The sequence below is a fragment of the Apteryx rowi genome, unplaced genomic scaffold (genome assembly GCF_003343035.1).
Source record: "Apteryx rowi isolate R43461 unplaced genomic scaffold, aptRow1 scaffold_24, whole genome shotgun sequence".
Classification (NCBI taxonomy): Eukaryota; Metazoa; Chordata; class Aves; order Apterygiformes; family Apterygidae; genus Apteryx; species Apteryx rowi.
Genome location: NW_020448752.1, coordinates 5,079,544 through 5,097,888, shown reverse-complemented (window position 1 = coordinate 5,097,888; position 18,345 = coordinate 5,079,544). Strand labels below are relative to the sequence as shown.

Genomic DNA, 18,345 nt, shown 5'->3' with positions numbered 1-18,345 from the left:
GCCCCGCCGCCGCCGCCCTGGGCGCGCAGGTGCTGCCCCGGCCGGGGCCGCCCCCGCGGCCTGCTGGCGGCAGGAGGAGCGCTGGGTCGAGGAGCCGCTGAGGCAGGGCGGCTGAAACGGCCTAGCAAGCTGGGGGCAGCACTGGCAGCTGATAGTCAGGAAATTTGCCTGGTTTCATTTAATAACGAGAAATGCAAAGGAAGAATTTTGAGGGCTGCATTACAGTGCTGTTTAAGGTGGTGTTCTATGTCTGAATATGAGAAGGGTAGCAAGAAAATTAAAACTTGTATTAACAAAAGCAAGGTGATTAAATAAGGAGATTACTTTTGTATAGGGTACCTGATGAACACTACTCACATCCCTCCATTTTGCTTTATAGTGCAAATGTAAATAATAAGCTTGTCACTCATCGYGATAAAGGTGAGGTTTGAGATAGTTTTTTTTAATCAGTTTATTTAAAAAAGTTGTCTCTTGTAGCTGTGAGTTGTTCTAATTGTGATTTAATCCTTACGCTGTTGTATTTCACAAGAGCTGTATATTTCTTCCAGAAGTCAGCAAATGGAATGCAAAATCTATACTGTGTTTTCTTAAGTTCATAAATGTGGACTTAAATTAATTCCAGTTGTTTATTGAGATACATGTGGTACATTGTTTCGGTTTTATTGCCTTGTAATGTGTTTCAGTGATATGTGTGTCCCATCATAAATAGGAAGCAGGAATAGAAAAAAAAATTAAAATACCTCTCGTTTATGAACCAGTGTTCTGCATGCTGGTAGTTCTGTGTGCCTGGAAGTGTGCAGCTTTCCAGCTCCATCTGATTTCTTATGCTTAGTGTGTTTGTTCATTGAAATGGATGCATCTGTCAAATAGTCATTTTTGTTTAGGAAGTATCCTTTATTAAAGGGATATATCTTTTACTTGCTAAGGTATTATGAACGTACTATGGTATGTAGAACTGAAAGCTGCATTTTACAAGTGTAGCTAATGTTGCCTATAAAATTATATTTGCTTCTTGCTGGAAAAATGGGTTAGTGGGGATGTCAAGGTCATTCACAAATTTAGAACAAGTTAACTGCTGTTGGAACATGTTATTTCTTCTTCACTTTCAGGTGTTCTTCATATATCAGTCCTGCAGCTGTTAAACTGAACTCAGGTTGAGAAAATTTCATCTTCTAAAATAGTCTAATACTTAGTGAATATTAAAAGTCAGCTATAAAGCTTCCTAAGTGAATGACCTCTTTAAGATGTACTTTAAAAAATCTGACAGCATCCAAGCTCACTAATCAAAAAGAATGAGTACAAAAGATGTTACGAGGGTGAATGGGCACCAAAGATGCTTTGTGTCCAGATGAACTAGTAAGAAAATCAATTCTTACTGCCAGCTGCTGCAAATAAGATGAGTTCTGGCTTTCTGTTCCTTGATCTTGTGGGATGCCTTTTCCAATGCAAGTTATTCCATTGCTGACATCTACTGATTTTGGCTTTCCTAGCCACTTTACAATTTGAAATTGATATGTGATTTTTTTTAAAAAACACTTATAATTCTGCTGTAGATCTGTGAATAATTAGAAATAAAACAAATTGCTCCTGTCACTTGCACTCTGTTACTGCTTCCATGAAGAGCAGAAGCATTGGAATTCTTTGGAATAAGGAAGGCAGCAGCGTGTAAGTTCAGTTTTAGAAACAGGGCTTGGAAAGGGGGAGGAAAGAATTTTTTTATAAACTCAAAAAAAGTTTCCAGATATTAGCAGATTATAAACTGGTTTGATATACTGATTTCTCATCATGTAAAAAGATGTCTACAATGCTATTTAGACCTCACACACATCCTTCAGAAGGCTTACCTGTTTTTGATTGTGGAATCTGCTAGGCACAAAGGGCTTCGAAGCACCAAGTGTACGTGGCTAGACAAATATATATTTAAAAACATATTTTTTAAGTTTAATTTAAAAGGTTATTTTCTTCAAGGCATTATAAATGAGGAGCATGTTTGAGTAATAGTACTAATATTACAGAGTTTAAAATTCCTTACATCCTTACAATGTGTGGGGTTTTTTTTGTATTTCCTGTGAATTGTCCCCCCCCCCCTTTTTTTTTTCTTTGATAAGCTATTTTTGATAAGATGCATTTATGGTACCACAGAGGATACGTCTGGAAGCATGTATACCCTGACCACCTTTACAAATGTAGGCTTTCTGATGCCATGACATGTAGTATTGAGTTTGATTTATTTCAGATTTAAGAAATATATTTGGAAGCACAGAGTTGAGCAGTATAGCATATCCTAAGATATAGTTTTATTGTTCTGAGGTGAACAATTTGTTCATGAGATTGGCCATTATAAGAAAAACTCTTCATTAGCTGTCAGTCTTGGTTCAAATATATACATTCTTTCTATATTTAAACTTGTACTTCAGCTAAATGTCTTTCAGTTTTAAAGGTAGCTATTGTATTTCATTTTCTTACATGAGTTATTTTTGACTTTGCTTGCTAGCAAAGCAGGTTGAATCACCATGCCACAATAAAGCCTAGGCTTTACATGGTTTTTGTGGGTCCCTTCTAGAATTTCATTAGAGTATAATGGTACAGATTACTGAAGCCTTTTGCAAATCCTGATGTAAGCCAAGGTGCTCATTGGTTACAAAGTTGAAGGATTAGAGCTCATTTTCCACATTCAGCACACCTAGAGAGAGTCCCCTCACTAAGATTAATACTCTGTTCTGACTGTCTAAGTCAGCTTCTTGTTTATTTAGATAACATAGCCAGAATATCAACCTTAGACTAAAGCTAAATTATTTTAATAAAGACATCCTCTTAAGAAGTTTAACATATTTGCTCCTTTAAAGCCAAACCAGATAAAGTCAAAAGTCTGATAACTTTACTCTAAAAACCATGTGAGATACCCCACTCCCCTCCCCTCCCCTCCCCTTTTTTAAAGGTCAAACACCAATTTCAGACTCTTTTTGCCAAGTCCTTCCCTTTTCTGGTTTCTAGGTTGTCCTGATTAAAAAAAACAAAACAACCCCCCCAAAACTTCCTCTCTCAGATCATCTCTTAGTGTGAAATAAGATTGCTGGAGCATAGGTATTTGCTGTTTTCACTTTAGAAAGCAAAACAGTAGGGTTCACTTGTCTTCCTGAAGATTACTTTCCAGCTTCTTCGTCTTAGAAATGAACACTGTTGTCACTATAAGAATGAAGGAATCATAGAATAATGGAAGAATTTCAGTTGGAAGGGACCTCTGGAGGTCATCTAGTCCAACCCCCTGCTCAGCGCAGAGCTAATTAGGGACTGACTTTGTTTTTGAAAAAAGCAGTGTAACAGATTTGAAAAGATGCCTTTAAGCCCCTCTTGTGCTTTCCAAAAAGGTAGCAGTTGATGTTTTCAAGGGAGGTGTCTCTCCACTTCTGACATTTTTTTTAGTAGCCTTTGAAATGGCTCTTTCAGTTTATCAGAAAGCATATGTCCTGGCTGCTGAGTACATCCTGCCTCTTGCTGGATGGTGTAGCATGTGAGGGTCCACTCAGTATATTGAATCCTTTAGGAACAGGGTATCTTTTGTTTTTCAGATTTCTCAAAGGCTGCTTTATTATTGGATGAGATTTACAGATAAAAGAATGTTTGATTTAGTCTGTCAAAGTGGAGTTCAAAATATTCAATTACAAAATTGGAAAAAGTGTAAGCTGAAATGATAAAATGCTCTATTGATGTGCCTTTGACTTAGCTCTAATCACAACTTCCTTCTCCTGCCCGCCCTCCCCTTCTCAGAGCGTTACTGAGTCATTTAGATCTGCAGAATAGGTACTAGCAAACAGCCTCCTATCAGAATGTTGATTAGGAGAAGCAATGTGTTGCTTTGGGTTTAGATCTGAATTTGTGCTCTCAGTTTATAAAGAACTGCTTTAATCACAAATAATCTCTAAGGTTTTTCCTCAAATTTTCTATTGTTATGTTGTCAATTAAAATGCGTTGCCTTGATAGGGACAATGAACTTTTTGAGTAGTAGTGATACTAGCCTTAATTGCTCAAGATTATCAGAAAGAGAAGATAGGTGGAAAGAGGTACTATATTATTGTTAGAACACTTTTTTTGACTGCCTGTTTACTCTCTGGTTTGTCCTTCTGTCTTAGGAAGTCAAATTTAATATCCAATGCAACAGAAATATTTCCTTTCCCTCTCTTCAGAAGTCTGGCCTGTACTTGATACTTCTCTTGTGCTCAGCACTACCTGTTCTTTGTAAGTCAAGAAGTGTTTACTCCATACACAGATCGTATATCTTAAGAAGCAAGTAATATACCACTTCGTCTCTATATAAGTCCAACTATGTCCATCCTAGCCCTATGAATTCATACTTATGAGTGTGACAAAATGAATGACAGATTTGAGATGAGATGCTTGAATTCTACACTACCTTTGCTCTCTCCAATTCATGCTTTATTTGTAGTAGAGTCTTTCATAAGTCATTTTAGATCCTCTATTTATATGATGTGCTAGACACAGCTTGTTTTCATGTATAGTTTAATTCTGATTTCAGTGTTCATTTGAAATATTTACTGAAATAAGTTTGAAGTACTTCAAATGTTTAAAGCAAGGCATAATTTATAATAATATTGTAGTTTCTTAGTTAAATTTTCAATTTAACAAAACTCCACAGTATACTAAGAATTAGATGAAAAATGCATACGTTCCTCCTAGGTTTTCTTTCATATGACTGTTTTGAATTTAATCCTGTATTGTTCACCAAAACAAAATGACTTCTTTACAAGTTTAGGCTTGGTAAAGCCATAGGTTGTGGCCCCAGGGATTCGTCTCATCTTTGTGAAACAAAGAATACATTGTTTTATTTAGAATTTGAAATCAACTGTAATGTCATTGTTGAATACATCTCATTTTAGATTTTCAGAAGTGACCACTCAAAATTCTAGTTAATCAAAATGCTTTTCCTCATTTCACTGTTGTCTGTTAACAGAATCATATTTTTCTTCTCCTGGTATTGTCTGAAATGGTTTCTGGGTTATTTTTTAATTTCTGAAACCTTTATGAAAACTTAGCTATGGAGAAGTGCCATAGATCATGAGAGTCATGAAGAGTCATACTCTTTAATTGTCAGTCAAATTTGCAGGGCAGATATATAATGCTTACAATAAACAATACTACAGTTTGAGCAGAGGTGGGAAAATGAAGCTCTGAGCAATTTATATGAGGTGTCATTTCTGATCCAGTGAAATACTGTGCTTTTCTGTTTAGTGTCTTGCTTGTTATGGGGAGGTTGGACATAATAGCATAGTAATTTGGTACCATTTCCTCTAAGCTAAACATGGGAGTTTTCATCAAGGTCAGACAAAAAGATCTGAAAGTTTGTAATCAGCTGCAGATCAGTAACAGACATCAGAAGGTTCTTTATTTTCAGTCTTGGTCGCTAGAATTGTTGTAGTCTTTTTATCAAATTTTGCACAGTCAAGGTTGTGCTTGTTAACTTTCACAGACCAGGAAGTAATGGTTTTTAGATCTAATTTAGATGAATGTCTTGTCATTGGTGAATGAAATTGTCACTGTCTGATGCCTTGTTCAGTAGGCCAGCCAAATGCCAATTTCCTGCATTCAGCATTGTTGAAATGGAAAGTGAGAAATTGAGGTCCTTAAGGGGATTACTTTCTTGAAAGGCAAAGCTTGTGTAAGATATTTATGTCTTCCATGGTGGTTCATTGTATGCAACATCCTTTTTTTATTTCAGTGAGGTGATAATGAGTAGAAAATGCAAAATATGTTTCTTGATGTTGTTCCGAGTTTGGCTTGATAAAGGACTGTACTATATTAGGCCTTTGATTTGTGTGAATGTAAGGTTTCTGCAATTATCAAAATGACAGTGTTGAAACTTCCCATTAATGTGTTGAGACTGACATCACATTATTGTTTAAAAAAAAAAAAATCCATTAAACTGAATCAAAATGCTGTCATTTATATGGCTCTAATTATCAAGGGACTGAAAACTCTGATCTGCCTTTTTAACAGTTTTGTTACAAATGCCATTTGACATAATGCATACTCAGGAAATACTGATTATACATGTCTTTAAATGGATAAATGAGTTGTAGATTTCTGCTCATGTCTTTAGTTTAGACCATCTCTTCTAGAATGGAGAAATAAGAGTTGGTTTAATTTATTTGATTAAGAAGTACAGAAAAGTATTTGAATACACTTATTCATTTTGAGTGTTTTGAAAGAGTATCCCTTTTAAATGAGGAAGGTTGAACACAGCGCTCCTCAGCAAGGAACTTGCTATAAATAACATTAATGCCAGGTATTTGTGTCAAAATCCAGCTGCTTTCATCTGGGTTAATGTCTTCTGTTTGTCTCCTCTCTGCTTCATTGAGCAACTCCTATATATTGTGGACTTATTATTTATGGCAGCTATATCAGAATATATGAGATAATGTAAAACTCTACACATCTTTCAATGATATGGTGTTTATATGAATGTTTTTTGCTAATTACAAAAGCTCTTAGGACAGTCTTAATAAAACTATGTTATATACATTTTTAAAAGGAATAAAAGGACAAATTTCTTGATTCCAGGTCCTACTAGATAGATTCAGAATATTTGGTTGTATATCTTGTTGACATTAGCAAGAGCTGCACTTGAAACACTGTCTATAAATTAATGAATATTGTATTTTGGCAAATGCATCACTTTTTTGAGCCACTTTAATGGCCAACTCATTGGAAATATTTATGCACAACCTATTTTATCCTCTTTTCTTACAACCTTGCAACACTTGACAGGGTAGATGAAGACTGAACATGCTAAACTACCCCATTTGTTAAAGGTTAAAACTTAACTCATTAGTAGTTTTGAAAAATAAAATAGTGAAAGAGATTAATTCCTGCTGAATTACAACATATATGGATTATAGTATACATGTGTAAACTGTGTCCCTGTTATTCTCTCTGATTAAAATAATGGTGAATATGGAACTCTAGTGGGGTCAAGGTGTATAAACACACTGGCAAAATAATGCAAATCACAAAACCTTTTTCCTGTTATTAAGGATAAAAGAGAGTTCCACATAGTATCACATGGTGCAGCTCTTCCAATTTTTTGGAACTCTATTCTGAAACTTTAGAGTATTTTCTCCTTTTGTTCTGTTGTGAATCTGTCCCAACAGATGTGTCCCATCTAGATGGTTGTCTTAACGTTCATTCTAGGTATATACCTAGTTATATAGCTAGAACAAGAAGACTCTACCATTTTTATTTGTGACTCATATGCTTAACTGTTAGCTTTAAGTGTCTCTTTATCAGTAGATAAAATAATTGTTTCAGAAAATATTAAAAGAAACAAGCAGTAATGAATATCTGTACCATTTCTGAACTAAGATTACAGCAAGAAGATTATTTCTTCAGTGCGATGAGAACACCGATGTTGAATTGTGTTACTTTTTCATGAGCATATAGAAGTGTGTTTTTCAAAATTAAAGGCTAATCCAAAGTCCAGTGCAGTCCATGCATCTTGAGCTGCTCTTTGTCTGTGTCCTCTGACAATAACTATTATCTAACAAATGAAGATTTCCAGGTATTGCATTTTGGGGTCTTGTGTTGCCAGCCCAAATTGTAATGTCTTAAAATAACAATCGGTCATTTGTTAGGGAAGTTTTTAAAGATCACAAAAACATACTCTGACAGCGTGTCTGCATAGTAACCACTAGTCTGTGCTGTAGCGCACTGCAATATTGAGGAGCATGTTGGATGTAGTGCCTCTGAACACTGAATAAKTTTAGCAACAAAAAAGACTTCTCTTTCTCTTTGTCTCTACTCATGTTGTTTCCATGGTTTTGGAGCTTACTTTACCATAATCAGTATATATGTAACCAGGAGGTTGGCAGTTTCTGTGTTAGCAGGCTTATACAGTATCTAAACTGTAATCAGGAGGTGTAGTTGTAGTAGATACATAGCATACCTGCCTAAGCTGTTGTTTAGTTTTGAAGATGCTAAGACATTTCATTCATTAAAGAACAAGTAATCTGGGGTCCTTTTAGGTTTGCAGAGTCTATGTTGAAATCCACGTTGTTATGATATGGTTGCTCTTGGTGTCTGAGCTAGCTATATGAAAATTAGTTTAGATGTATGTACTCATGCACTTCAGTCACCTTCTGATAATGTAGAAATAGCCACAGTAATCAAAGACCTGGCTATTGTTTAGAGCAGTCTTCTTCCAGAAAGATACCTCTTCCTGTAGGTCTCTTTTATAGGGTAGAATCTATATAGAGTAGCATGTTAATGATAAATTAGTGAGATGAAGAATGAAGAGGGAAACTAAGACATTAAATTCATGCTGAAGCAATGGGGGGAATAACTTATTTTTCTTAATGAAAAAACATTACAATTTTTTCTCATTCTTGTGAAGAAGCTTATTTGACAGCTTAAGAAGTATAGAAGGAGAAATTTGCAATATTTATTCCTTGCCATGCATATAGAACTCCCCTAGATGTTCCCATTTTATATGAACAGTATTCAGGTAGATTTTTATTTTTTCTTGAAATGTTGTAAAAAATACATTGATTATCCTTTATTAGCTACATGTATCTCAAAAAGTATACTAGGGAAAGCAAAAACAATCCCTCACGCTCCATAAAATTAATGATACTCCTGTATTTATTATTCAGGTGAAAGAGATATTTGAGGGTTTTTGTTTTTTTTTTTTTTTTTTTAATTCTGTGTTTCGGTATCTGCAATGACAGAAAACAAGTAAAGCTGCTTAGGAGTTGACAAAAGGAGTTAATTAATGAAATATTTCTTCATTTAAATGTTGTTCCTCATCATAGATGTGTGCTCCCTGTAATCGCATCTTTATTTATTTATGAAGAGCATGGTTCAGAGGACACTGAAGATGATGGAAAGATGCAGGGTCATAAGGGACTGAAAGAAGTCATTCACTTCATCCTTTCACCCTATCTTCCTGATTCTATTGCTCCTGCTGAAATCAGCAGTCTTGGAATGGAGTATTTCCAGCACCAGGTCTTTAGTAGTCATTGCCATTTGGATAATTATTGTTAAATAGTTCCCAAGTGTTTTTAATAAATGTTAGAATACCTTATTACTAAGTAATAGTTTTATTACCAGCAAAATTATACAGATGTTTTCAGTTTGGTACYATATGAACAAAATATAGATACTTTTGCCTCACTCATTCTCTGAATCACATTATCAGTTCTACTAGTCTGTCGTGACTGTGCTGAAAGAGGTCTTTTGGTAAGAAAACTTGGTTGCTTAGCAATGAGCATCAAGAGACAAATTTTTAAAGCTGCAGCATTCAGATTTCTGAGTTATAACTTCTTCAAATCAGAAATTGGTAACTGCTTTCTTCTCATTCTGTAAATGTGTGTTCATATTTGGCTGTCATAGGGGGAGAATGTAACTCATACTAAAGAACCACTAAAAATTCAGCGATACCATGTTCTTGTTTACGATCTGTGATATGAGCTTTTATTCCACCTTTGAGAAAATTGTTTGAGGCACACTGACTCATTTCTCAGTTTTTGTAGTCATCAGCTAAATCACACATTATTCATTTTATTTATCAATTTTTTAATGTTAGTTCTGGTTCTACTTATAAGTGGAATGTATATTTTTTAATTTGCCTCTGATTGTATGATAATTCCTTAATACATTTATACTAACTTAAAGTGTGCAGTATAAACAATAACAAAATAAAGTGGAAAAAAAAAGTGTCTGCAAGTAGAATTCTGTAAACCAAAGAGTAGTGCTTTTTCCAGTAACTTTTTTGTGTGCAGGTAAGGCCAAACTGAGCATAAAGGCAGTAAGATAATAGAGAATTCTCAACAAATCACCTTTTGCTCATGTAAGATACCCCTGGCGAAAGACTTTGCCTGAAAGCTGTCATTTTCTTCTACAAATTACATGAGCTGCTTGCACCAGATATAATGTAATCCATAGTTTACTCTTGCACTATTCTTAAACTGATACTAGAAGGAGCTGGACCGATAAAGATGTTGCATGGTCGCATACTAACTTTGTATACAAAGTTGAGATTATCACTTTCTCTCCTCGCTTTATCCTCCTCCTTCCATCCTTCCTGTAGTAAAGGGTCCCACAAAGTCCCAGTCCCATCATTGTTTCCTTTCAGTCCTTATTCTGTACCTTGTTGCTGTGGAGTTAATTCAAATGGCTTGAACTGTTCTCTCTGATTCACAAATTTCCCTTTCACTGATCTTCCCTCCTTTTGCTTAGACTTGTGTTTTGAATAGAATTTTGTGATTCCTCCTAAATGTTCAGCTACTAATTTAAACTGAAATTGTCTCAATAACGCTTTTGATCTTCTCACTCTCCTAGATTTGCGGGCCTGAAATTGAGGAATCCTCTTAGACTTGGCCATCATCTTAGACCCATACAGGCAGACTGCTTCTAAGATTTTTAAATATTATGGCCAGGAAGATGGCTGAGATTCAATCTTCCATTTCTCTTAATCTTCCAAAGATCTATCCAGGCTCACTTCATACTGAGATCCTTTCCTAAACTCCTTGTTTTTATGTATATATGTGCACACATGCATGTTACATGTGTGCTTTCTTTCACCTTGCCCTTTTTCCCTTAAAAATCTTTGCATTATCTCTCTTCCCTAGTGTACCCAAAAAGCATGACCTTTCCAAACTACCTCGGCAAACAGTGAATTGAAACAATACCAAAATGTTTCATACAGTCTTTCTGCTGTTAAAGTTATTGCTTGTTTCATTCATTCACAGCCTCTCATCATAATTCTAGACTGCATTTTCTTTTGGGCAGGGACCAAGTGGTTAGAATAGAATAGGAATTGATTAAGATCCAAGGTACAGTTGTACTATCACTGCTAGATAATATAAATCACAAAGAAAAGAAATTTTTCTTTATTATCAGTGCTCCACTACAAGATGACATCCTTGAATTTCTGAAAAGTGCAGTCTGGAAAAAATTGCTGTACTATTGTAGCTTTGATCTTTTAGTCTAAATGCCAGTAAGTTAATTGCATGCATATGTTGCTGCTGACTGGAAGTTCTCTCAGAGATGTGGCACTGAATTTGATTGTTTTTAAGTATTACTTGTATGAAAGAAATGGTGAACTTTGTCATTTAAGGTGGGAAGCTGGAAGAAGATTAATAGCCAAGAGTTATTTTCATCTGGATGTGGAAAATATCAACAACTAAATGAACTTTTATTTTAAAGAAAGTTTTTTATTTTTGTATATCCTTTCTTTTAGATTGCATGTAGACAAATTATGTATATTACATACAGGCCATCACTTTAAAGTTAAGATACTCTCCTTACTCATTTTATTTTGCTGTAGAAAAATTTACTGGTGACTTGCTGATATGAAAAATTACAACTCTGTGACTTGATGCCATTATCAAAAAAGAGAGAGTTTAATATACATGGATTTAGCAGTTTCCTTTACAATAAATGAAAGTGTGAAGGTTTAAGTGCACCGCATCAGGTATAGACACTTTGTAGTGGACACTTGTAATTCAAATGTTATGTTCTTTGCATTGTATTTTTGTTTTTTTTGTACTTTATTATATGTTCTTTTCAAGAATATTTAAAAGGCAAAATTAAAATTGTTCTGCACAAAATAATGTTTGTTATCTAGAGAAATATGTGCAAGATTCAGAATAATATTTAACCTAATATTTAAGAATTGCAGTGTAGATGATATTGTGTATATTAAGAGTTTTGTTTAGTACTGGATCCAGTTTTTGCCATTAGAATCTTTTCTAACCTTTTTCTTATTTTGATGCTAGAAAATCATTTGGTTGTCATCTCAATCATTGTTCATTCAGTTGATAAAAAAACCTTCTAACAAAAATACTGTATGTAACAAATTACTTCGAAATCTCAAGTAGCAAAAATATAGATATTTATATACACATAACAATAAATGCATCTTGCTTGAATTTTCTAAAATAAGCTGTTAGCTTATGCAATAAAAAGCTTTTCTCCACACATACAAAGGAGTACAGAGGAACAATGGCAGGTGGAGGAATCTGAATAATAACCTGACCCCTTACTCCCAGGCCCATTGCAGGAGAGCGATCGGTCCATAGGGGCTCATCTCTACAAACTCGAAGGAGCCCGGGGCACAATGGCAGGCAGGAGAACCTCCAATAACCCAGTCAGAGTCCCTGTACTGGCCCCCCAGGGCTGTTCCAGGAGAGCCCTCAGCTCCACCAGTGGGGGCTGACAAAGGGGGTTGACAAATTACAATGAGTCAATGGGAGTGGCTCTCCGGATCATCTCACTGACTGACGGGGTTTACTGCCTGAGGGTATGAGACATGTTATAGGATGCAGGGGAAGAGCATTTGGAGATTGCACAAGGATGTTTAGGGGAGGAACCAAAGGTTTTGGGTGGGGGGAGAGGGTGGGATCAAGGTGGTTTGGGGAGGAACAAGCATGGGAAAATAAAGGGTTAAGGGATAAAAGGGATCAGTTGCCTGTAAGCAGGTTGCCAGTCAGTATGCTTTTCTGCCCATGTCTTGTGCCTGATCAGCGCAGTCTGTCCTATCTTCTCATCAAACTCCATTTCTAACTATTTTTCTGAGTGAGGGGCTCTCTATTCTGTGTACATGTGTCTGTATGGAGGTCTAAGTGCCAGCACCTGGAGTCAGACCATGGGTCATAGCGGTCTGTGGTGCCAGCAACTGGAGTGAATGAGGGTATGCATGTCAGTATGCGATTGCTAGCAAATATCAAGGTAGACTAGTCGGCAAGTAGATTAAGTAGTTTCGTAGCCATGTATGTATGTATGTCTTTGGGAGTGGGACAACTGGGGGAATTGGCTACTGTAGGGACCAGGAGTTCCAGGCCAAGTGCTTTGAGAGATGGTAAGGTCTGGGGGTCAGCTGAGAGATCTGTTTGTGTGTGTGTGTGTGTGTGTGTGTGTGTGTGCGTGTCTCTGTGCAGGAGGCAATGGGGGACAGTGAGGATCCAAGATCAACTACTGGATAAACTGCATGTCTAAGCCCAGTTATTGGAGGAATCTGCAGTGCGTGTGTGTGTTGATGTATGTAAGGGAGTCTGAACCAGCTGCTGGAGTGGGGCTGCGGACCTTGGGGGCTAGCATGCCCAGGTGCCAACAGCTGGGGAGACCAGGCATCTGTGGCCAGCTACTGGATGGACTGTGCATCTAAGCCTAGCTACTGGGGGATCCATAGCATCTGCATGTGTGTGCATCTGTGAGTCAGAGGGTCTGTGCCAGCCACTGGAGTGGGGCTGTAGCTGTCGGGGACTCGTATGTACAGGTGCCAGAAACCAGAGAGAACGGGGATCCAGGGGCCAGCTACAGGATAGACTGTCTAAGCTGAGCTACTGGAGGGATCCACATTGTATGTGTCTATGTATTTCCCACTAATGGACCTTCACAGAATCGCTGAGGTTGGAAGGGACCTCTGGAGATCTAGTCCAACCCCCCTGCTCAAGCAGGGTCACCTAGAGCACATTGCCCAGGATTGCATCCAGGCGTGTTTTGAATATCTCCAGAGAAGGAGACTCCACAACCTCTCTGGGCAACCTGTTCCAGTGCTCCATCACCCTCACAGTGAAAAAGTTTTTCCTCATGTTCAGATGAATTCATTCTGATCAACCAGAGAGGGAAACAAGATAAGGCCATTGGTGCTCTTTGTCTTTGTGTGAATGCTGAGTGTTTCTGKTAGTGTTGATCTGTGTGGCTGGCCATGTATATATGTATTGTATATGTGTGTTTGTGCATGTGCCTACTGGGAATACACATTCAGCCTTGCTATTGGTTGGACCTGGAGCTGTGACAGCCTTGCTTCTGTTCAGCTCCTGGATTCAGCAGCTCCCTAACAAACCATCATTATTTGGTACAGCATACAGTATCTATTTGACAAGTAATACTTAGGAATCTATAAGCAGCATAGGAAGTAGGAAACAATGCTAACAACTATAAATGCATTTAAAAATGCTATATTAGATTAGGCTTCAATGGCAATAAATATAAACATAGTGGAACAAAGATGTCTTTTTATTTGAAGAGGAAGTGAGAGGAAGGCAAGACAAGCTGTTTACAAAATGCTTAATAAACCCCCCCAAACTTGCTCAGAAATGCATTAGAAATTGTAAGAACACTAAAAAATGAAGGACTTGGATTTACTTAATGGCAAGATAAAACATTTATCTTATTCCTATCTGCATAACACCATTTCACTTTTACTGTGCGAAGATATAAAGAGCAGTGGCCACAACTCTTGTATCTGAGGCAGAAAGAATCAGGTCAGTATCTCATTCTTTCTATATTTCCCTGCAGCATTAAGCTTCTTCTTTTAAAAGAACTTTATGAACAATTTATTTACTGTTTTTTATCAACAATTTCTTTAATTTGGCTCTTGTTAAGGAAACACCTGCACAGTTGGGATAGGTAGTGAATTCAAGACCCTCTGGGCTTAGATGCTCCAGAACATACAGAAAACTCATTTTCCTGATATGCCTACGTAATTGATGACTTTTATATTTGAAGACAAACCATATATTTCAATAAGAAGGGATAACTGAATGCTTATCGCATAGAGAGGTAATGATGAACTGCACTTAACTGGAAGTCAGAGTTAAACTGAGACCAAATGTGGTTTCAGACATAGAGTAGTAGAAAGCAGAAACCTCAGCTTTCCCATAATAGGGCATCTGAGCATTTTCAGGTAGCGGTACTGATTAAGTCTGGATTGTTGGCATTGACAAAGACAGTGCCTGACATGCTTGTTAGATCAAAATACTGACTTACTAAGCAGCTAGCCTCCTCTACAGGGATGTTATCTGTTCTGAAGTGAGCCTGGTCTCCAGAATAGGATTACAGTTTTATTTAAAAAAAAAAACACCCCTGCAGTTTGAGGACAAGTAATCGTCACTTTCTGTAGCTATGCCTTTTCTGGGAGTTGAGCAGCTATATTTACTTTCTACCATCTGAGRGTGATACTGGAGTTGGCACCAGCTTTTTGTTTTTCTCTTTTTTGGTAAAATGTCCTGTAAAGTACCGGTGCGTTAATGAGTTATAATAGGATCAGGGTCTACCTACCATGCCAAGGAGCTTGATTTTCTTTCTTTCTTTTTTTTTTCTTTTTCTCCCTAGGAACTCAATTTTTCTATCCCACAGCTTGGAACATTAGCAGGACAGGGAAAATAGAAGGCATTTTCATCTGCTGACAAGATGGTCAAATTGGCCATCTGTGGCACCCCGGCACTAACCCTCCATGACCTTTAAGCAGAAGTCATGATAAAGGAAATGACGGCCATTCAGGTGAACATCTGTCATCCGAGGTCATACAAACCTTTCAAAATTTAACAGGATCTGCCCTAAACAGAGTTGTTTTTCTTTAAATAAAACTAGTTGGATGTAAACATATCTGAGGTAATATCTAGTCAAATAATTTTTTTGAGATCAATTTTTATGTTAAAATGAACTCAATGTGATTTTTCAAAAGAAAAATACCTTAGACTTAATAAGGAGTTGTTATACTTTACAAATAATGATCATGAAATAATCTGTATATTAATACTGTGGTTTTGTTGTTGTTATTTTGGCCTTCATATTATATTTATCTTGCTAATTCTCCCCTCTCATCTTCACCCGCCCCAAACTCCCCCTCCCTCCCCCCATCCCCCAGACTGGAAGGACAATACGTTAAAATCCAATTTAGTCTTTTAAAAGAGGAAGATTTTACTGAATAGTTTTTGTTTGTTTGTTTTTTCCCCTCACAGTCTTTGCTTATGTATTCATGCTGCTTCTTTTTTTTCATAGTAACTATCTGTAAAACAGACATACAAAAGAATACATTTTAATATGGAAAACAGAGCTGAAGGCTATTTTCCTGTCTTTCCCTCCCTCATAACTACAGTTTCCATATTAGTACTCTGTAGGTCTTTCTTGCATCTCTGCTGCAGGTACATTTGTGCAGAAGGTTGTACTTGAACTGTCTATAACCTCAATGAATTGAATTTGAATTATGTATGAATTTTTAAATTTGAGCTTTATGTAATGTAAGACTTGTAGCATATAGAGCTAGCTGGTGTAGGGACTGGCATCTGGATCGTAGTCTGTGGAGAGACAAGGTAAATCTATATCAATAACCAACTGGCTGGGAGTAGTTCTAGGGGTTACAGTAGGGTAGAGGTTAGACTGTTCAGGTCTGTGAAGAGATGAGGGAGAGACCATGGTGCCGTTTTTGTAGCTGAATGATGGTATTACAAGTCTGATTTCTAATCCAGATTATGTGAAGAAGGATGCTGGGTTAAGGTTTTGTTAAGTTAAGTTGCTGGGTTAAGTTRCTACTGCTGCTTTCTCTTTGCTCAGTTCTTCCTGCCACTATGTTTGCTGGCTTAGGAGCTACGCAACACTGCAACACTTCTTTCCCACTGACATTAACAGAGGGGAACTGTGGAAGTGGAAAAGCTTGGTCCTGTGCTGTAATGTTCTTTTAGTTTTGGTACTCCTGACCTGACAATGAGGTGAGCCTCATTATTTGAAAATCTTAAGGTTATGCATTTGGGAACAAATCTTGCAATATCCCAAGTCTACAGAAGCAGCAGAACTGCTAAGTTGCACAGAGGGGTGACTGGATGAGTGCGAAGAGGCTTCTATGTAAGCTGATTGGTTTCTTAGGAGCTCTCTGATGGGGGGACAGGACTGTAAAGGTGGGCTCTGGAGACTGCCTGCCTCATTTTCTGGCAGCATGGCAGTTGATGAAAGAGGTTATCTAAACCATTTGACAAAAGTTGTGTCTCAAAGTTTGTTTTGTGTGCTAGGTGTTTAAAGAAAATAGGAAAAATTCTTACCTTTCCAGAGGTTACTGTGTGTAGATCCTATGTCTTTTTTGTGGAAGATATGTGATAGATCTTGGTAGAAACAGAGGGTAGTGGCTACGGTTGGTACAGACAGGACCTGTTGCCTTTTAGTGCTTCCATCACAGGATCCTAGCTAGATACAAAGAGGAGATTTCTATAAAAAACTTGTGATTTAGATTTTAATTGTTTGAAGATAACCAAAGATATTTTTAGCAGATTTATAATTACCACCTCAAATATTTGAGAGATAATGATGATCATTAGGTCACACACTGTATATTTTCCACTGCTATGCAAGAGAGGGATGACACAGCTGAATTTCCCTCGTTAATGGCTTTCAACCAAAGGTTGACATGAGTGAAAAAAGGCAAGAAACTCCAAGATGAGTCACAGAAGTGGGCGTTTCCATAGAGTGAGCTTTCATAACAGATATACCGATCTGTCATTAGCGGCCAAAGAATAGAAAACCCCAGCACTAGTCTGGCAGACAGCAGTCCTTCTAGATATACAGTACCACTTCCCAACATGGATTGCATCTGCGCTGCTTTCTTTAGAAGCACAGCAGAAGTGAGTATGACAGCAGCAGTGATGGAATTTGTTCTTGGAGTGAATTTTCTTTGTTTGCTTTAAATAATTTTTAAATTCAGGATTATTTAGATGCCCAATCTAACTATGTTCTTTTTGTTAAAAATAAGAGCTTACTTTCAGGGAAAGACAAATGATATTTGTGATAAATTGCTTATATGATATTAGATAACAGAAGGCTAGAGATACGTATGTGAAATTGAGACAATGCAACAAAATGGTGAAATCAGCTTATGTACAGATAAGATGTATTATTTTCCAGCTAAGAAGGAGAAAAAAAATTAAGAACAAAATTATATAGTTGCCATTTACAAAAAAAGTTGAAAAATCTAAATGCAGAAGTAATAGTGATATTGTTACCCAAATTATTTTATAACTTAAAAAAATCTTGGACTCTTTTTGAGTGAGTCTGGTTGCTTTCACTTCCAATTGGCTTCTTATATCATACTCACAGTGCCTGGTAAGTTGCTGTAATGCTTAAGAAAAGTCAGAGTCATATGATTTTTTGGTAATATTTTACCTCTTAATGTGACATTCATGAAACCTAATGATGCACAGTTCATTAAATGGAAGCAGCATACTTTGCTTGTAGTTTACAGTAATACTGAAACACTTCTAAGTGAATATAAATTTGGTCTTCTAATAATTGGTGTAAATGGATTACTTCTGGTAAAATTACTTGTTGAAATGAAAATAACAGAGAGGTTAACAATAACTCCTTTCTCTTCATCATAAATCTAAGGCTATTTTCAGTCTTAACAACTTTTGTCTGATCATTCTTRCCAGGTTTCCATTGGCAAGGGGGTTAGGATCATTTGCTAGAAGTGGGAAAATAGTCATGATAGTATTAACAAAAGCCAAAACATTATTGTGACATTACAGTTAAAGAAATGATGATAACTTGGGAAAAAGAATGGAG

General features: G+C 36.8%; 1 protein-coding gene across 7 annotated transcripts in view; it reads left to right on the top strand.

The window, feature by feature from the left end:
• The window catches only part of ZC3H12B (zinc finger CCCH-type containing 12B), a 45,373-nt gene that overhangs the window by 10,785 nt on the left and 16,243 nt on the right, over positions 1 to 18,345 (top strand). Inside the window, exon 1 of one of the 7 annotated variants that reach the window (XM_026066367.1) lies at positions 13,553 to 15,297. The exons of the other annotated variants lie outside the window; for them this stretch is intronic. The gene's annotated coding sequence lies outside the window, so the exon portion shown is untranslated. Of the gene's footprint in view, positions 1 to 13,552; positions 15,298 to 18,345 lie in introns of those variants that run through there. 7 annotated transcript variants of the gene reach the window in all.